Source organism: Musca autumnalis, unplaced genomic scaffold (genome assembly GCF_047663935.1).
Source record: "Musca autumnalis isolate F117 unplaced genomic scaffold, ASM4766393v1 scaffold_3, whole genome shotgun sequence".
Classification (NCBI taxonomy): Eukaryota; Metazoa; Arthropoda; class Insecta; order Diptera; family Muscidae; genus Musca; species Musca autumnalis.
In genome coordinates this window covers 102,077,681-102,100,479 of record NW_027411866.1, presented here as the reverse complement: position 1 = coordinate 102,100,479, position 22,799 = coordinate 102,077,681, and the positions used below count along the sequence as shown (strand labels likewise).

The 22,799-nt window shown below is 33.7% G+C and overlaps 1 protein-coding gene across 13 annotated transcripts in view; it reads right to left on the bottom strand.

The window, feature by feature from the left end:
- Chsy (Chondroitin sulfate synthase) overlaps positions 1-22,799 on the bottom strand; it is a 68,885-nt gene that overhangs the window by 20,416 nt on the left and 25,670 nt on the right. The window lies entirely within an intron of this gene.

Below are 22,799 nucleotides of genomic sequence, written 5' to 3'. Positions count from 1 at the left end.
GTTGCAGATTTTGACAGTTGTATAAAGGAAAAGTTGCTGAAAAAATGTTTCAGCAACATTTAGTAAATAAAAAGACACCCCTAATAATAATTGTTCCACAGACATCCCATACGGGACAAGGGAGACTTCTCTCATATCAATTGAGTGCACCCCGATTCATATTAGCTCAATGGTATGGGACCTACTGTTTGTCGCCGAGTCCGAACGGCGTGTCTTAAGACACCACTTTTGTAGACAAGCTTTACTCGGGAAATGTCGCCAACATTACTGAGGAGTATTTTGCCACCATTGAAAATGTTTGATGTTGACTGGCCTGGGAATCGAACCCACGACCTTCAACGTGCCAGGCGGGTGTGCATACCATTGCACCACGGTGGAAAAAAAATGCACGTTTGTAAATATTTATAAGAATGCAATCTTGCGTAGGCCAACATTTTGATGTAAATATTTTTAAAAATCGACACTTGTATAGCCAACATCTTGATGAAAATATTTTTTTTAAAAATCCACGCTCGTGTAGGCCAACATGTTGATGAAAATATTTTTTTTAAAAATCCACGCTCGTGTAGGCCAACATGTTGATGAAAATGATTTTAAAAATCCACGCTTGTATAGCCCAACATGTTGATTTAAAAATCCATGCTTTGTAGGCCGACATGTTTATGAAAATGTTTTTAAAAACCCACGTTTTTGCAGCCCAACATGTTGATGAAAATATTTTTAAAAATCCACGCTTGTGTAGGCCAACATCCTGATGAAAATATTTTTAAAAATCCACGCTTGTGTAGGCCAACATCCTGATGAAAATATTTTTAAAAATCCACGTTTGTGTTGGCCAACATGTTGATGAAAATATTTTTAAAAATCCACGCTTATGTTGGTCATCATGTTGATGCAAATATGTATTTTTAAAAATACACGCTTGTGCAGGCCAACTTGTTGATGAAAATATTTTTTAAAAATCCACGCTTGTGTAGGCCAGCATGTCGATGAAAATATTTTTAAAAAAACACGCTTGTGTTGGTCAACAGGTTGATGAAAGTATTTTTAAAAATCCAAGCTTGTGTAGGCCATCATGTTGATGAAAATATTTTTAAAAATCCACCCTTTTGTAGACCAACATGTTGATGAAAATATTTTTAAAAATCCACGCTTTTGTAGACCATAATGTTGACGAACATATTTTTAAAACTAACGCTTGTGTTGCCTGGCATATTGATAGAAATATTCTTGAAATCTACGCTCTTGTAGCACAACATACTGATGAGAATATTCTTAAAATCCAGTCCAACATGTTGATGAAAATATTTTTAAAAATCCACGCTTGCGTAGGCCAGCATATTGATGGAACTATTTTTAAAAATGCACGCTTGTGTAGGCCAACATGTTGATAAAAATATTTTTAAAGCTCTACGCTAGTGTTGGTCAAAATGTTGATGAAAATATTTTTAAAAATCCACGCTTGTGTAAGCCAACATGTTGATGAAAATATTTTTAAAAATCCACGCTTGTGTGGATGTTGATGAAAATATTTTGAAAAATCCACGCTTGTATAGGCCAATATGCGGATGAAAATATGTATTTTTATAAATCCACGCGTTTGTAGACCAACGTGTTGATGAAAATATTTTTAAAAATCCACGCTTGTATAGGTCAATATGTTGATGAAAATATTTTTATGAATCCACGCTTTTGTAGACCAATGTGATGATGAAAATATTTTTAAAAATCCACACTTGTGTAGCCCAGCATGTTGATAGAAATATTCTTAAATATCCATGATTTTGTAGCCCAACATGCTGATGAGAATATTCTTAAAATCCATGTTGTATTTTTAAAAATCCAAATTTTTAAGAAAATCCATGCTTGTGTATCCTAGCTTGCTGTTGAAATTAATCATAAAAATGCGTAGCTTAACTTGTTGATGAAACTGTTTAGCATCATATTATACTGCTGAAAATGTTTATAAGCCCCCACACATGTGTATTTTATGAGAGAAACATATATTTTAATGAAACTATTAATTAATTTAGTTAATGTTATCCGTACTTGGGTGTCTACGGACATACCTTTATCCCGCAAAGATTTAAATAAATGACCTGAATTAAATTAATTGTTGAGACTGCTGAGCTATTTAGTTAATAAATATATGACATATGTCATGGTGTAGTTTATTACTTTATTCATTTGTCTTATGAATTCCACACGAATGCTGACAAGATCACGGTAAGATTTATGAATCAAATTTTGCTAAGAGAACATTCAAGTCAAATATACAAAAATTCTTAACCTGGAGGGAACTATTGGCCACTCACTTCCACCTCAACACATTGAAAATAAGTAAAACATTACCCTCTGAATCTAGTCATTTGGTTTAATGCAAAAATTTTACAAATGTACATATTACCTATTCATGTTGAGTTTTAATGCCGGAATGTATTAATGTCAATGTTTTGTCGACTTTTTGTAAAGCTCATTTATGTCGCGTGAACTTGCCAAAAAGTCTAAGAACATTTGTGAACATGAAATCAATTTTATGAATGAACGAATGAATAAAGAATACACCTACAATTATGAATAACTAACTACAGGTTGGCTTCATAAAACGCAACCTGTGATAAAAGAAGATTTTTAAAAATGTTCGATGGAAATATTGTAAAAAGCCGGGCTTTATAGCTCAACAAATTGATGAAAATTATCTAAAATTCCACACTTGTGTATGCCAACATGTTGATGAAAATATTTTTATAAACAATTGCATGTGCAACCGAAAATCTTGATGAAAATTAATCCTTGCTTGTGTAGCAGAACATGTTGGTAAAAATATTATTAAAAATCTCCGATCTTAAAATATCAACTTAAAAATCCACGTTTATGCTGATAAAAACATTATTTTGTATAATTTTCTAAAAGTTATATTGAAAAAGTTTCCCTTTTAAATGACAACTTGTTGCTAAAATGTTCCTAGAAGTATCCCCACTTTTATTGCTCAACATGTTGATGAAAATTTCCCCAAACATATACACCCTTGTGAAACTTATGTTTATAAAATTCAAAAACGTACAAACTGTTTTCGTTATTACCATTTTCCATTTGCGAATGTCAACTGTTTCGGTGTAATGCAAAACCTCCAAATCTTATAAAGAATCTCATTCATATGCCCACACGACAATTACAACAAGAACAACAACAAAATTCACAAGTGGAACAATGCAACATGTGGCAGAAAATACAACAAATGCAGTCAAATAATGATCTGGAGACTTATAGGCGGGTATCAGATTGCATGACTTTTGAATAGTATCCAATATACAGACAAGACCTTTTAACTAACAGACTAATGTAAATCACCCGGAAAGGATTATTTAATGGAATGGAATAAATAACAATAACAAAAATGTCTGACAAACAGATCAACTGAAAGATTGAGTGACTGCCTGACTGATTGCCTGAAAAGAACTCAAGCGTTTGAAGAGCTCTTAAACAATTGCTTGTCTTTCAGCAGCAATAGTAGGAGTAAATTGCTGGAAATGTTTATGAGGTAAAAAGGAATTGGGAGGGAACGTTTGATTTTAATTTGAACAACTTTACGAACTGAATTTACAAATCTATTTAATCATTGTTCGTCATTGGTGACATTGGTTCTTTTAATTTTACTGATTTTCTTTCATCTGAAACACCTCTAATTTTTTTGCCAGCAATTGTATTTAGTTTGCAAATTGTAGTGCGTATTCTGCCAGCAGCGTGTTAGAATTTGATAGGACAGTTAGTTGGTGTGCAAAAAGTCTAGAACGTAAACATTGAATTAAAAAAAAAGAAAACACTATTCTTTTTATGTCGAATATTTGCAGTACATTTGTTTGTGTTTTTATAGTTGAATGATTTTTGGATTTTTATAGAAACATGTGCTCGTACAGTAGTTCATATCGACCTGTTCATGGAAAAAAATCTTTATTAATCCACGCCTATAAAGTTCAACATGTTGATAGAAATATTGTTTAAAATCCAGGCCTATTAAGTTCAACAATTTGATGGAAATAATCCTTAGAAACCCACGTCTATAAAGTTCAACATGCTGATGAAAACAAATTTTAAAAATCCAAGCTCATAAAGATCGACATGTTTTTGAAAATATTGTTTAAAAATCTATGACTTTAAAGTTCAACATGTTGATGGAAATATTGTTTAAAAATCCACGTCTATAAAGTTCAACACGTTGATGGAAATATTGTTTGAAATCCACGCCTATATACTTCAACATGTTGATGGAAATAATGATTGAAATCCACGCCTATATAGTTCAACATGTTGATGGAAATAATCTTTAAAAAACCGCTTCCATAAAGTTCAACATGTTGATGGAAATAATGTTTGAAATCCACGCCTATATAGTTCAACATGTTGATGGAAATAATCTTTAAAAAACCGCTCCCATAAAGTTCAACATGCTGATGGAAATAATGTTTGAAATCCACGCCTATATAGTTCAACATGTTGATGGAAATAATCTTTAAAAAACCGCTCCCATAAAGTTCAACATGTTGATGGAAATAATCTTTAAAAAACCGCTCCCATAAAGTTCAACATGTTGATGGAAATAATGTTTGAAATCCACGCCTATATAGTTTAACATGTTGATGGAAATAATCTTTAAAAAACCGCTCCCACAAAGTTCAACATGTTGATGGAAATAATGTTTGAAATCCACGTCTATATAGTTCAACATGTTGATGGAAATAATCTTTAAAAAACCGCTCCCACAAAGTTCAAAATGTTGATGGAAATAATGTTTGAAATCCACGTCTATATAGTTCAACATGTTGATGGAAATAATCTTTAAAAAACCGCTCCCATAAAGTTCAACATGTTGATGGAAATAATGTTTGAAATCCACGCCTATATAGTTCAACATGTTGATGGAAATAATGTTTGAAATCCACGCCTATATAGTTCAACATGTTGATGGAAATAATCTTTAAAAAACCGCTTCCATAAAGTTCAATATGTTGATGGAAATAATGTTTGAAATCCACGCCTATATAGTTCAACATGTTGATGGAAATAATCTTTAAAAAACCGCTCCCATAAAGTTCAACATGTTGATGGAAATAATGTTTGAAATCCACGCCTATATAGTTCAACATGTTGATGGAAATAATCTTTAAAAAACCGCTCCCATAAAGTTCAACATGTTGATGGAAATAATGTTTGAAATCCACGCCAATATAGTTCAACATGTTGATGGAAATAATCTTTAAAAAACCGCTCCCACAAAGCTCAAAATGTTGATGGAAATAATGTTTGAAATCCACGTCTATATAGTTCAACATGTTGATGGAAATAATCTTTAAAAAACCGCTCCCACAAAGCTCAAAATGTTGATGGAAATAATGTTTGAAATCCACGTCTATATAGTTCAACATGTTGATGGAAATAATCTTTAAAAAACCGCTCCCATAAAGTTCAACATGTTGATGGAAATAATGTTTGAAATCCACGCCTATATAGTTCAACATGTTGATGGAAATAATCTTTAAAAAACCGCTCCCACAAAGTTCAACATGTTGATGGAAATAATGTTTGAAATCCACGTCTATATAGTTCAACATGTTGATGGAAATAATCTTTAAAAAACCGCTCCCACAAAGTTCAAAATGTTGATGGAAATAATGTTTGAAATCCACGTCTATATAGTTCAACATGTTGATGGAAATAATCTTTAAAAAACCGCTCCCATAAAGTTCAACATGTTGATGGAAATAATGTTTGAAATCCACGCCTATATAGTTCATGTTGATGGAAACAATGTTTGAAATCCACGCCTGTATAGTTCAACATGTTGATGGAAATAATCTTTAAAAAACCGCTTCCATAAAGTTCAACATGTTGATGGAAATAATGTTTGAAATCCACGCCTATATAGTTCAACATGTTGATGGAAATAATCTTTAAAAAACCGCTCCCATAAAGTTCAACATGTTGATGGAAATAATGTTTGAAATCCACGCCTATATAGTTCAACATGTTGATGGAAATAATCTTTAAAAAACCGCTCCCATAAAGTTCAACATGTTGATGGAAATAATGTTTGAAATCCACGCCTATATAGTTCAACATGTTGATGGAAATAATCTTTAAAAAACCGCTCCCACAAAGTTCAAAATGTTGATGGAAATAATGTTTCAAATCCACGTCTATATAGTTCAACATGTTGATGGAAATAATCTTTAAAAAACCGCTCCCATAAAGTTCAACATGTTGATGGAAATAATGTTTGAAATCCACGCCTATATAGTTCAACATGTTGATGGAAATAATCTTTAAAAAACCGCTCCCATAAAGTTCAACATGTTGATGGAAATAATGTTTAGAAATCCACGCCTATAAAGCTCAAAATGTTGATGGAAATAATGTTTAGAAATACACGCCTATAAAGCTCAACATGTTGATGGAAATAATGTTAAGAAATCCACGCGTATTAAGTTCAACATATTGATGAAATTAATGTTTAGAAATCCACGCTTATAAAGTTCAACATGTTAATGGAAATAATCTTTAAAAAACCGCTCCCATAAAGTTCAACATGTTGATGGAAATAATGTTCAGAAATCGACGCCTATAAAGATCAAAATGTTGATGAAAATAATGTTTAGAAATCCACGCCTATAAAGTTCAACATGTTGATGAAAATAATGTTTAGAAATCCACGCCTATAAAGTTCCACATGTTGATGGAAATTATGTAGCTCAACATGTTTATGAAAATGTTTCTAAACCAACCACTCTTTTATACGCTTTATATGATCTATCAAGTAATAAAATCATTATTCCTATACGACCTATTGTATGATCATACATTCGCACATTTGTTTATTTTTTCAATTCCTCAAATATAAAAAAGCTTTGGATAATGTTGTTATCTGTGTGTGTGTTTGTTTAAACATCAGTCAATAAACAAATTGAAGTCTGAGCAATAGTGAATGTTTGCTTTTCATTCACTTCGATTACGAATTCACTTGAATTCAATTTGAAAATTTGATTTATAGTCATAGGAGGTGGATGGGATGGGTATTATCTCAGAATTCGTGCAAATATTTCTGCTATCGCAACACTATGGCCTATTTTTGGGAACAATTTTGTTTCTGGACGTTGAAATATTGAAATTGTTTTTAAATCATATATGCGTGTTGAGTTCTTTAGCTACTTGAAAAAAATGAATTTTTTGAAACAAATTAATGAAAAGCAATTATGAATATCCAATGTTCTGAATAATTAATTGGCATTTGATAGTGTTAAATGAAATCCATTTGCTTTATTAATTGATGTATGTATTTATTAAAATATGTATGTATATAAGTGTGTGTTTTTGTAATCGATATAGGGTTTGAGATATAAATTGGTAATTTCCGTATTACGGTTTTTGTTTAGGACTTACATGGTGCTAGAGATCGTCTATGCATAGCAAACCTTCTAGAGATCACCTGTACATAGGTGACCTTCTAAAGGTCTTCTACATATACGAGCCCTAACCACTATTAATTCGTACACAGAGCATATTTCAACAATGTGTTATTAAAGTTTGTATATTAGGGCGACCCAAAAAAACAAAATATTTTTATTTTGGAGCTCCTAGCTCCTAAATTTGTTTCCATTTGATGCAAAAACCTTATATATGAAATTTTACGGGGATTGGTTAACGTTAACCCGTATCTACCGAGCGATCTTTGTTTCCATAGTAATTTGTATAGGGTCAAAGGTGCATTTTCACGAACATTTTCTAAAGGCCGCAATTATGGTCCAATCGATGAAAAAACTTTAGGAGTTCATTATTGTGCCTAAAAAATGATCTCTACAAAAATTTATGACGATCGGTTAACGATAACCCGTGTCCCCTGGCCGCTCTTTATTTTTCATAGTACTTTGTATGGGGACCAAAAACGAATTTTCCGAAAATCGCCTTACAGGCCATATTTATTTTCCAATCGATGGAAAAACAATTAACCAGTATATTATTGTGCCTAAAAAATGAATCCTACAAAGATTTATGAAAATTTATTCTCTTTAGACAAACATTAGACGTTAATTAAGTTTCATGTTAAATAGTGAAAAAATACCTGGTGTACGAATTAATAGTGGTTAGGGCTCGTAAAGCTGTAATATACATTCTTAAATAGAAGATGCTATGATTTTCATCTGTCGCTTTTTGTGTAAATATATGTAACTCAAATTGTTTGTGGTTTTGAACTTGTCTTTCAACACTCAACCCAGCCTGTTAACCTGACAGCCCGTCAATCTTGCAGACAGTTACTGGACTTCTCTACGTAATTGACCCCAACACTAAACCAACAAAAATGTTTTATAATTAAAACAAACAATTTATATCATTGTGAATGTGTTTGTGTGAGTTTATGTTGGTTGTGCTTATATTTATAATGGCCTACAATTTGGCGCTTATCGTTCAGGCTTTTAATTGCTCTCTTTGTTTACTTTATTTTAACTTTGTAAAATAATTTTTGTTAATATTTGTATTTGATTATTCCGTTTATTTGTTTACGAAGGTTGGCCTAGGAGATCAAAGCAAAAAGGGCAATGTTGTTTTAATTGAAATTGGAGATTGAAGAATACTTTTGTTGATAATCGGAATACGTGAAATTTACATATCTTTCAAAGGCAATTGGAAATATGATATTCAAATTAAAAGAATTAACAACTACTTTCCTGGAATTCTTCTTTTTGTTACAAATATTTTTGTTGAAATCAGAACAAATGTAGGCAGTAATTTTTATAGATCCAACATGTTGATGGAAATAATCTTTAGAAATCTATAATACGAATGGAAGTAATGTTTAGAATATAAACATTCAACATGGTGATGAAAATAGTCTTTAAAAACTCAACCGTATTTAGCTAAACTTGGCGATGAAAATAGTCTTTAAAAATTCAACCGTTTTTAGCTAAACATGACGATGTAAATACTCTTTAAAAATCCATGCGCATAAAGTTCAACATGTTGATGGATATACTGTTTAAATATCCACGCCCATAAAGATCAACATGTTGAAGGAAATAATGTATAAAAATCCTCGCCCATAAAGTTTAACATGTTGATGGAAATAATGTTTAAATATCCACTCCCATAAAGATCAACATGTTGAAGGAAATAATGTATAAAAATCCTCGCCCATAAAGTTTAACATGTTGATGGAAATAATGTTTAAATATCCACGCCCATAAAGATCAACAAGTTGATGGAGATAATGTATAAAAATCCTCGCCCGTAAAGTTTAATATGTTGATGGAAAGAATGTTTAAAAGTCCACGCCCATAAAGTTTAACATGTTGATGGAAAAATGTTTAAAAATCCACCCCCATAAAGTTCAACAATTTGATGGAAATAATGTTTAAAAATCCACGCCCATAAATTTCAACATATTGATGGAAATAATGTTTAAAAATCCACGCCCATAAATTTCAACATATTGATGGAAATAATGTTTAAAAACCCACGCCCATAAAGTTCAACATTTTGATGGAAATAATGTTTAAAAATCCACGCCCATAAATTTCAACATGTTGATGGAAATAATGTTAAAACACCCACGCCCATAAAGATTATTATGTTGATGGAAATAATGTTAAAACATCCACGCCCATAAAGTTTATTATGTTGATGAAAATAATCTTTAAAATACCAAGCCCATAAAGTTTAACATGTTGATGGAAATAATGTTTTAAAATCCACGCCCATAAAGTTCAACATTTTGATGGAAATAATGTTTAAAAATCCACGCCTATAAAGTTCAACATGTTGATAGAAATAATTTTAAAAATCCACGCCCACAAACTTCAACATGTTGATGGAAATAATCTTTAAAAATGTACACCCATAAAGTTCAACATGTTAATGGGAATAATGTTTAAAAAACCACGCCCGTAAAGTTCAACATTTTGATGGAAATGTCTAAAAATCTGCGCCCATTAAGTTCAACATGTTGATGGAAATAATGTTTAAAAATCCACGTCCATTAACTTCAAAATGTTGATGGGAATAATGTTTAAAGTCCACGCCCATAAAGTTCAACATGTTGATGGAAATAATGTCTAAAAATCTACGCCCATTAAGTTAAACATGTTGATGGAAATAATGTTTAAAAATCTACGCCCATTAAGTTTAACATGTTGAAGGAAATAATATTTAAAAATCCACGCACATAATGTTTAACATGTTGATGGAAATAATATTTAAAAATCCACGACCATAAAGTTCAACATGTTGATGGGAATAATGTTTAAAAATCCACGCCCATAAAGTTCAACATGTTGATGGAAATAATGTTTAAAAAACTACGCCCATAAAGTTCAACGTGTTGATTGAAATAATGTTTAAAAATCCACGCCCATTATGTTAAGCATGTTGATGGAAGAAATCTTTGAAAATCAGCTCCTATAAAGTTCAACATGTTGTTGGAAATAATAGTTGTTTAGATTTAGGTCATTTGAAATAAAAATAATTTTTACTTATTACAAAATTGCATACATTTTATGTAAACATTTTGCCATAAAATAACTGGGCAAACGTTACATAATCAACAAGTTTTTTCTCATTATCTTTATTGCATTTTTTTATATTTGTTTATTCATTAAATGGATAAAAAACCTGGCTTACATTTATATAAACCAACCAACAACAGTTTAATTGCGTTAACTCGTTCGCAACATGCAACGTACCATAAACGTTGATAACACTGCATTGATGTGTTTTTATCATTTCGTTGGCGTTTTGTTTTTCTAATTAAAAAGAATTATCAACAAGAAATTTAAATAAAATATAGAAGTCAAGCGATATCGCACGTAAAAAAGATATTCGCTTTTTTCGATGATAACTTTTTATAATTAAATGAGGAAATTGAAAACAAATGATAGTAGAAGCAGGAAGTCACAAAGAAGAATTAAGACAAAAAAGAATAACATAATACTAAAAAAGTTTGTTTTAAATATAATACTTATTTTTTACCATCAGACTTTAAATTACATTCTTTCAAAGCCTAAAACCAGAAGCCCTTTAGGTAGATCTCAAGAGGGTCTTCTGTCATTGAAATATCTTTCAAAGGTCTTGTGTTAGTAGAAGACATTTAAAAGGCGAAATAATGCCTTTGAAGAAGAAGGTTAAAATGTGAAAAAGACAAGTAAAAAAGTATCAGACAACTTTGTCGACGGACAAGAAGTACCTTCGGTAAAAAATTCAAAATTATCCTTAAATAGTCCTTAAGCAAAAATGTTGAACTTGAAGTGTGGTTGATTCCTGAGATTTGTCCGATAGAGAACTTCTTGAACTTGATGCATGCTTCAAAGCAGGGTTTCGGAGTCGGAGTCGGGCAATTTTGCTGGAGTCGGAGTCGGAGTCTGAGTCGAAAAAAATAACTCGACTCCGACTCCGGGCAAAAAATTGTCTACGTTATAGAAATATAACATAAATTTCGGCACACCAAAATTTTTTCAAAGACCATTATTTATTTTAAATGAAAGCTATAAGAAAACTTAAATACAAACGGTATATTATACTAAGTTAGAGGTCAATTCACAGGATATGTACTATCCTCTGAAGTCTAGTCTATTCATCTCTATTTTGTTGGTCCAATTGATCCTTTACATTTTTGCAAACAAAAGTTAAGTTCTATGACAATCAAATTAAGATTAGACCTTTAAACTTAAGACTTACTGGTCTTCTCATTTTGTTTTGTATGAGAAGTCATCCTTGTATTCTATTAAAGTAATTGTGGTCTCTATGGGAAATCGTACCGAATACCCTGTGTCACAAAATGGAAGCCAAGGAAGGTCTGGTTGTAGAAAATTTCCTTTCAGAGTGAAAGCCCCTATTGAATATATTAAGAACCCCATAGGATCACACGCTGAAATTTCTGAGTTAGGTCGTAATGAATTCTTTGATTGACCCAAAAGAATGATTGAGAAAATATCTTTATATCTTTGTTTGGAGATATTGTTTCAGAACTTTGAGGTGACATGTTTAAAGTTAAATAGAGTGAAGATTCTTTCTGTTGAATATTTTGTCCTTCTAGTACAGTTTTTTCTTGAACTGAAAAAGTAACATAAGATGAAATTTTGTACAAAAATGTTCCCCCTAAAATGTTATGTAGGATCGGGTAAAGATAATAAAGGACAACAAAGTTTAAAATGTGTTGGCTAAATTTTAGTGAAAGGGGTAATCCCCAATTGTAAATTTCAGAAAAAAGTAAAAACTATAAATATCATAGAATATATTGTAAAATTTTCAAGTCAATCGGAACAATATTGCTTTGATAATGTCCATTAAGATAAATTCGTATTTAATTAGCGAAGACACAAATCACTCTAGCGTAGACACAGAGCGCTCTGTTAACGCTTTTGCTAACAGCGCGTTAGCAGAGCACTGTTAAGGTTAACAGAGCTATTCAAAAATGGGTTTCTTTGTAAAAATATCTTTTTTAGGGTCTTTAAGGAAAATTCTGCCGGGACAACAAGGGTACCATTGGAAAGCTTATCGAGAGTGCTATCACCTGCCATAATAAAATCTATAAAAAATATTGCCCGATGTCGCGATATTAAGTGTTTTTGGGATAAACCCTGCAATAACGATAATTATTTGGACCACAGATCCTTTTAGGAAAATTCTGCCGGGACAACATGGGTACCATCGGAAAGCTTATCGAGAGTACTATCCCTTGCCATAATAAAATCTTTAAAAAATATTGCCCGATGTCCCGATATTTACTGTTTTGGGATAAAACCTGCAATAAGGATAATTATTTGGACCACAGATCCTTTTAGAAAAATTCTGCCGGGACAACATGGGTACCATTGGAAAGCTTATCGAGAGTACTATCCCTTGCCATAATAAAATCTTTAAAAAATATTGCCCGATGTCGCGATATTAAGTGTTTTTGGGATAAAGCCTGCAATAAGGATAATTATTTGGACCACAGATCCTTTTAGGAAAATTCTGCCGGGACAACATGGGTACCATTGGAAAGCTTATCGGGAGTACTGTCCCCTGCCATAATAAAATCTTTAACAAATATTGCCCGATGTCGCGATATTAAGTGTTTTTGGGATAAACCCTGCAATAAGGATAATTACACTATGCAACACTGAAAATGCAAACAACTTCTAGCATGGATTTTTTGAAAGTACATATTTAGACTACAAAAACCCTAGTTGGGTTTTGTCCTGTCAGATCCAGTTCGAATTTTATGGCCTCATCTAAAACGGGCTAAATCTACACTTTTTTGCATTTATCAAGCCTTTATCTTAGAAACGAATAGGAATTTGGCCTTGCTGTCTTTAGCAAAATTGTAGCCCTAAACTAGTAGAACTTATCTTTTGAAGAAAACATATAAGGAAAACTCCATCTAGGGCATCAAAATCTATAAAATATAGAAAATTTTACATAATTGCTGAAATTCTGGTCAGTATCGGCAAAACTATTGGGAGTTGAACCAAGTAACCTTTTGCAAGAATCTTCCAAATAAAGTTCTCAACAATTCTTCAGAACATTCTGAAACTCTAAAATGCTTACTTCATGTTGTTTCAGCGGTATTTTACATCATATCTTTTACTATACGTATTTCAAACACAGTTCACACCAACAGTTTATTCTCGCACTTCGGATTTAACTACATTATTGACATTTTTATTAAATCGTCGTTGAAAAATGTACTGAAAACAACGGGATAGAGGCATTTTACAACAATGACATGTTCTGAAGAGTTGTGTATTACATTCTAGAGAATATTTTTCCAAAAGAAAATATTCAGAAAAAAATTAACGGTTTTGGAGATACGGTGCGAAATATATATAAATTGTGGTATTTTTGTATATATTTTGAAATTTGAGTCAATAAATTTAATTTTTCGAGTTCATTATTTCTCCAAATATTGTATTCTTGTTCTTATCTACAAATTTGCTTCGGAAGTCAGAAGAAGATTCGCATTGGTTTAAGAGATATAGCCCCGATTTAACCATGTTTAGATGGGGCCATAAAATCCGAGCTGGATCTGACACAACAAAACCCAACTAGGGTTTCTTGTCGTTTGGGTCTGTACTTTCAAAAAATCCGCAGTTCGAATTGTTTGCACAAGATCACCTTAAAAATGTTGCACAGTGTTATTTGGACCACAGATCCTTTTAGGAAAATTCTGTCGGGACAACATGGGTACCATTGGAAAGTTTATCGAGAGTGCTATCCTCTGCCATAATAAAATCTGTAAAAAATATTGCCCTATATCTCGATATTAAGTGTTTTTGGGATAAACCCTGCAATAAGGATAATTATTTGGACCACAGATCCGTTTAGGAAAATTCTGCCGGGACAACATGGGTACCATTGGAAAGCTTATCGAGAGTACTATCCCTTGCCATAATAAAATCTTTAACAAATATTGCCCGATGTCGCGATATTAAGTGTTTTTGGGATAAAACCTGCAATAAGGATAATTATTTGGACCACAGATCCTTTTAGGAAAATTCTGCCGGGACAACATGGGTACCATTGGAAAGCTTATCGAGAGTACTATCCCTTGCCATAATAAAATCTTTAACAAATATTGCCCGGTGTCCCGATATTTACTGTTTTGGGATAAAACCTGCAATAAGGATAATTATTTGGACCACAGATCCTTTTAGGAATATTCTGCCCGGACAACATGGGTACCATCGGAAAGCTTATCGAGAGTACTATCCCCTGCCATAATAAAATCTTTAAAAAATATTGCCCGATGTCGCGATATTAAGTGTTTTTGGGATAAACCCTGCAATAAGGATAATTATTTGGACCACAGATCCTTTTAGGAAAATTCTGCCGGGACAACATGGGTACCATTGGAAAGCTTATCGGGAGTACTGTCCCCTGCCATAATAAAATCTTTAAAAAATATTGCCCGATGTCGCGATATTAAGTGTTTTTGGGATAAAACCTGCAATAAGGATAATTATTTGGACCACAGATCCTTTTAGGAAAATTCCGCCGGGACAACATGGGTACCATTGGAAAGCTTATCGAGAGTACTATCCCTTGCCATAATAAAATCTTTAAAAAATATTGCCCGATGTCGCGATATTAAGTGTTTTTGGGATAAACCACAAACCATAAGGATAATTTTGTTAACCACAGATCCTTTTAGGAAAATTCTGCCGGGACAACATGGGTACCATCGGAAAGCTTATCGAGAGTACTATCCCTTGCCATAATAAAATCTTTAAAAAATATTGCCCGATGTCCCGATATTTACTGTTTTGGGATAAAACCTGCAAAAAGGATAATTATTTGAACCACAGATCCTTTTAGGAAAATTCTGCCGGGACAACATGGGTACCATTGGAAAGCTTATCGGGAGTACTATCCCCTACCATAATAAAATCTTTAAAAAATATTGCCCGATGTCGCGATATTAAGTGTTTTTGGGATAAACCCAGCAATAAGGATAATTATTTGGACCACAGATCCTTTTAGGAAAATTCTGCCGGGACAACATGGGTACCATTGGAAAGCTTATCGAGAGTACTATCCCTTGCCATAATAAAATCTTTAAAAAATATTGCCCGATGTCCCGTATTTACTGTTTTGGGATAAAACCTACAAAAAGGATAATTATTTGAACCACAGATCCTTTTAGGAAAATTCTGCCGGGACAACATGGGTACCATTGGAAAGCTTATCGAGAGTACTATCCCTTGCCATAATAAAATCTTTAAAAAATATTGCCCGTTGTCGCGATATTAAGTGTTTTTGGGATAAACCCTGCAATAAGGATAATTTTTTTAACCACAGATCCTTTTAGGAAAATTCTGCCGGGACAACATGGGTACCATTGGAAAGCTTATCGAGAGTACTATCCCTTGCCATAATAAAATCTTTAAAAAATATTGCCCTATGTCGCGATATTAAGTGTTTTTGGGAAAACCCTGCAATAAGGATAATTATTTGGACCACAGATCCTTTTAGGAAAATTCTGCCGGGACAACATGGGTACCATCGGAAAGCTTATCGAGAGAATTTTCCTGAAAGGATCTGTGGTCCAAATAATTATCCTTATTGCAGGGTTTATCCCAAAAACACTTAATATCGCGACATCGGGCAATATTTTTTAAAGATTTTATTATGGCAGGGGATAGTACTCCCGATAAGCTTTCCAATGGTACCCATGTTGTCCCGGCAGAATTTTCCTAAAAGGATCTGTGGTCCAAATAATTATCCTTATTGCAGGGTTTGTCCCAAAACAGTAAATATCGGGACATCGGGCAATATTTTTTAAAGATTTTTATGGCCTCATCTAAAACGGGCTAAATCTACACTTTTTTGCATTTATCAAGCCTTTATCTTAGAAACGAATAGGAATTTGGCCTTGCTGTCTTTAGCAAAATTGTAGCCCTAAACTAGTAGAACTTATCTTTTGAAGAAAACATATAAGGAAAACTCCATCTAGGGCATCAAAATCTATAAAATATAGAAAATTTTACATAATTGCTGAAATTCTGGTCAGTATCGGCAAAACTATTGGGAGTTGAACCAAGTAACCTTTTGCAAGAATCTTCCAAATAAAGTTCTCAACAATTCTTCAGAACATTCTGAAACTCTAAAATGCTTACTTCATGTTGTTTCAGCGGTATTTTACATCATATCTTTTACTATACGTATTTCAAACACAGTTCACACCAACAGTTTATTCTCGCACTTCGGATTTAACTACATTATTGACATTTTTATTAAATCGTCGTTGAAAAATGTACTGAAAACAACGGGATAGAGGCATTTTACAACAATGACATGTTCTGAAGAGTTGTGTATTACATTCTAGAGAATATTTTTCCAAAAGAAAATATTCAGAAAAAAATTAACGGTTTTGGAGATACGGTGCGAAATATATATAAATTGTGGTATTTTTGTATATATTTTGAAATTTGAGTCAATAAATTTAATTTTTCGAGTTCATTATTTCTCCAAATATTGTATTCTTGTTCTTATCTACAAATTTGCTTCGGAAGTCAGAAGAAGATTCGCATTGGTTTAAGAGATATAGCCCCGATTTAACCATGTTTAGATGGGGCCATAAAATCCGAGCTGGATCTGACACAACAAAACCCAACTAGGGTTTCTTGTCGTTTGGGTCTGTACTTTCAAAAAATCCGCAGTTCGAATTGTTTGCACAAGATCACCTTAAAAATGTTGCACAGTGTTATTTGGACCACAGATCCTTTTAGGAAAATTCTGTCGGGACAACATGGGTACCATTGGAAAGTTTATCGAGAGTGCTATCCTCTGCCATAATAAAATCTGTAAAAAATATTGCCCTATATCTCGATATTAAGTGTTTTTGGGATAAACCCTGCAATAAGGATAATTATTTGGACCACAGATCCGTTTAGGAAAATTCTGCCGGGACAACATGGGTACCATTGGAAAGCTTATCGAGAGTACTATCCCTTGCCATAATAAAATCTTTAACAAATATTGCCCGATGTCGCGATATTAAGTGTTTTTGGGATAAAACCTGCAATAAGGATAATTATTTGGACCACAGATCCTTTTAGGAAAATTCTGCCGGGACAACATGGGTACCATTGGAAAGCTTATCGAGAGTACTATCCCTTGCCATAATAAAATCTTTAACAAATATTGCCCGGTGTCCCGATATTTACTGTTTTGGGATAAAACCTGCAATAAGGATAATTATTTGGACCACAGATCCTTTTAGGAATATTCTGCCCGGACAACATGGGTACCATCGGAAAGCTTATCGAGAGTACTATCCCCTGCCATAATAAAATCTTTAAAAAATATTGCCCGATGTCGCGATATTAAGTGTTTTTGGGATAAACCCTGCAATAAGGATAATTATTTGGACCACAGATCCTTTTAGGAAAATTCTGCCGGGACAACATGGGTACCATTGGAAAGCTTATCGGGAGTACTGTCCCCTGCCATAATAAAATCTTTAAAAAATATTGCCCGATGTCGCGATATTAAGTGTTTTTGGGATAAAACCTGCAATAAGGATAATTATTTGGACCACAGATCCTTTTAGGAAAATTCCGCCGGGACAACATGGGTACCATTGGAAAGCTTATCGAGAGTACTATCCCTTGCCATAATAAAATCTTTAAAAAATATTGCCCGATGTCGCGATATTAAGTGTTTTTGGGATAAACCACAAACCATAAGGATAATTTTGTTAACCACAGATCCTTTTAGGAAAATTCTGCCGGGACAACATGGGTACCATCGGAAAGCTTATCGAGAGTACTATCCCTTGCCATAATAAAATCTTTAAAAAATATTGCCCGATGTCCCGATATTTACTGTTTTGGGATAAAACCTGCAAAAAGGATAATTATTTGAACCACAGATCCTTTTAGGAAAATTCTGCCGGGACAACATGGGTACCATTGGAAAGCTTATCGGGAGTACTATCCCCTACCATAATAAAATCTTTAAAAAATATTGCCCGATGTCGCGATATTAAGTGTTTTTGGGATAAACCCAGCAATAAGGATAATTATTTGGACCACAGATCCTTTTAGGAAAATTCTGCCGGGACAACATGGGTACCATTGGAAAGCTTATCGAGAGTACTATCCCTTGCCATAATAAAATCTTTAAAAAATATTGCCCGATGTCCCGTATTTACTGTTTTGGGATAAAACCTACAAAAAGGATAATTATTTGAACCACAGATCCTTTTAGGAAAATTCTGCCGGGACAACATGGGTACCATTGGAAAGCTTATCGAGAGTACTATCCCTTGCCATAATAAAATCTTTAAAAAATATTGCCCGTTGTCGCGATATTAAGTGTTTTTGGGATAAACCCTGCAATAAGGATAATTTTTTTAACCACAGATCCTTTTAGGAAAATTCTGCCGGGACAACATGGGTACCATTGGAAAGCTTATCGAGAGTACTATCCCTTGCCATAATAAAATCTTTAAAAAATATTGCCCTATGTCGCGATATTAAGTGTTTTTGGGAAAACCCTGCAATAAGGATAATTATTTGGACCACAGATCCTTTTAGGAAAATTCTGCCGGGACAACATGGGTACCATCGGAAAGCTTATCGAGAGAATTTTCCTGAAAGGATCTGTGGTCCAAATAATTATCCTTATTGCAGGGTTTATCCCAAAAACACTTAATATCGCGACATCGGGCAATATTTTTTAAAGATTTTATTATGGCAGGGGATAGTACTCCCGATAAGCTTTCCAATGGTACCCATGTTGTCCCGGCAGAATTTTCCTAAAAGGATCTGTGGTCCAAATAATTATCCTTATTGCAGGGTTTGTCCCAAAACAGTAAATATCGGGACATCGGGCAATATTTTTTAAAGATTTTATTATGGCAAGGGATAGTACTCTCGATAAGCTTTCCAATGGTACCCATGTTGTCCCGGCAGAATTTTCCTAAAAGGATCTGTGGTCCAAATAATTATCCTTATTGCAGGGTTTGTCCCAAAACAGTAAATATCGGGACATCGGGCAATATTTTTTAAAGATTTTATTATGGCAGGGTATAGTACTCTCGATAAGCTTTCCGATGGTACCCATGTTGTCCCGGCAGAATTTTCCTAAAAGGATCTGTGGTTAACAAAATTATCCTTATTGCAGGGTTTATCCCAAAAACACTTAATAACGCGACATCGCGCAATATTTTTTAAAGATTTTATTATGGCAGGGGATAGTACTCTCGATAAGCTTTCCAATGGTACCCATGTTGTCCAGGCAGAATTTTCCTAAAAGGATCTGTGGTCCAAATAATTATCCTTATTGCAGGGTTTGTCCCAAAACAGTAAATATCGGGACATCGGGCAATATTTTTTAAAGATTTTATTATGGCAGGGGATAGTACTCTCGATAAGCTTTCCGATGGTACCCATGTTGTCCCGGCAGAATTTTCCTAAAAGGATCTGTGGTTAAAAAAATTATCCTTATTGCAGGGTTTATCCCAAAAACACTTAATATCGCGACATCGGGCAATATTTTTTAAAGATATTATTATGGCAGGTGATAGCACTCTCGATAAGCTTTCCAATGGTACCCTTGTTGTCCCGGCAGAATTTTCCTTAAATACCCTAAAAAAGATATTTTTACAAAGAAACCCATTTTTGAATAGCTCTGTTAACCTTAACAGTGCTCTGCTAACGCGCTGTTGGCAAATGCGTTAACAGAGCGCTCTGTGTCTGCGCTACAGTGATTTGTGTCTTCGCTAATTAAATACGAATTTATCTTAATGGACATTGCTTTGATATTGGCGTGCTTATCTCGAAATGCCAATCGGCCACAAAAATATATGACAATCGGTTAAATAGTTTTCGATCTAGAGTTGGCACCGCTTTAGTAAAAACAGGGTTTCAAGACAGCCATTTGCCACAATGCTTCGTAACATTTTTCTCTTTCAGATGAAGACAAAATCAACCAAAAAATTCGTACTTTTCTCAGAAAAAAATCACGAAAAATGGCTTTTTAAACTAAGCACATTGGCTTAAAACTTGGTCATGAATTGGTTATAATTTTTATCGCATGTAGCCTTACGATTTGTATTGCCCCTTCATTTTCACATTTGTTGTTTTTATAGGTCAAAATATAGGAAAAAGTTTAAATTTTTTCACATTTTATTCATTTTAGTGGTATAGTATTTCACTCTCGGAGTCGACCCGGAGTCGGAGTCGGAGTCGTGAACAAAACTGGTCTGGAGTCGGAGTCGCGCCAAAAATACCTCGACTCCGAAACCCTGGTTTGGCCATCCTATGGTACTGTGAAAAACTGGTTTAATGAATTCAATCGAGGACGACGCTCGCTCAAAAACGTAGGTTGTGAACCTCGTTCAAAAACGGACGTTGTGCCAGAAAACATTGATAAATCTGAGGGTACACCTGAATCCTGAATTCTTCGGAGGAATTTGAAAAACGAATAAGAGAAGGCGAAATTGTATACCATGATAATGCGAGCTCGCACACATCGATTCAAACAAGCGCCTTATTTAAGGGACAAAACGTTGAATTGATAGGTCATCCATCCGCTGCACAGCACTGACTTGGCACCCAATGTCTTCTTTTTATTCCCACACAACAATAAAACGGCGTGGTCAAAAGATGCTTTTGAGGCGTTAAAAAAACATTTTTTTGGAGCTGTCTTATTAGGAGTCGAAAAAGTGCCTCAACAATTGGTTTGAACCGATGCAAAAGTGTATAAATCATGCTGGAGGATACTTTCTAAAACAATATGCAAAACTATTTTTGATGATAAATATTCGCGTTTTCATTATTAGGTCAGAAACTTTTCTAGTTACCCTCGTATATACCTTTATTTAAATGGCACACGCTGTATGATTTTTAGGAGGGCCGTCTCCGGTGTACACAATTTTTCAAATACGGTATGAATATTTTACTTCCCAAAACTAATTTCTGTGTACCTTGGTGCCCTCGATAGCCTCAAGGCTGAGGTTATAAAAATATAGACTTTTTAACATTCAGTAGGTCTTCTGTCTATATAATGGGCTTTTATCTCTCAAAGACCTGGATGCCTTTAGAATGTCACCTGTCTAAGGATATTCTTTCCAAAAAGATTTTCGGAAGGCCATCTTCACGAAGAAGACCTTTAAAATATCGTATGTCCAGAAAATACGTTTAAAATTTTATTTGTCCATTTCATATCTCTAGAAGGCCTTTACAAAGTCTGCAGTCTATAGATGACCGTGAAAGTTCCTTTGTCTAGGAATGACATGCAGAATGTTTTCTATCGGTAGAAGTCTCATCAAAAACTTTAGAAAATCTTCTGTCTATAAAAGACCTTGAAAGGTCTTCTGTCTATCGAATCTATTTAGAAAGACTTCCAGCTATATGAGAACCATCGTCTTTATATATAAAACCTTGAAATGCCTTCTGTCAATATATAACATTGATGGGTCTTCTGTCTCTAAGGTTTTCTGTCTATAGGAGAACTTTAAAAGGCCTTCTGTTTGTAGAAGGTCTTCTGTCTAAAGAAGACATTTAGAAGGTCGTCCGTCTAAAGAAGACATTTAGAAGGTCGTCCGTCTAAAGAATACCTTTAGAAGGTCTTCTGTCTATAGAAGAACTTCATAATTTTTTCTGTCTAGTTGTAGACCTGTCTATAGAAGACCTTCTTCTGTCTAAGGAAGACGTTTAGAAGGTCTTCTGTTTATAGAAGTCATTTAAAGGTCAATTGTCTATGAAAGGTCTTAATTATACTTCATTATTATAAAAAGACCTTCTGTCTACCTTTAGAAGGTATTCGACTTATAGAAGACCTTTAGAATAATGTGGCCTAAGGAGGTCTTTTGTATATTAAAGTAATGTTCAAAATGTTCTTTATATCGAAGATATTTAGAAGGCAGGCGAGGCTTTTTATGTACCTAGGCCTTAAAGGTCTCGGTACACAAAGATGTCAATATTACAAGATAGGAAAAGTCAATTGTTAAAAATTAACTGTAGAGGGAGTTAACCTCTGTTGCTACGATATCATAACAACATTCTGTTAAACGAAAACTGTTATTCATTGGAATATTGACAAGAAAAACATTTAAACTCAAGTTTGACGGCATTCGCTTTTGATTTTTTTATTGAATAAACAATAAAAAAAGAAAAGAAACAAATTTTAGCCACAAAACACGACGTTAATGTTTTCTGCCGCGAGAAATGGGATTCAAAAACGATTGGCATTGCTGTTATCCATTCCAGTGAGTTGTGTAGCCATCTGTAACAAAAATGTGGAACTATTAGCATATGTTTTTGGAA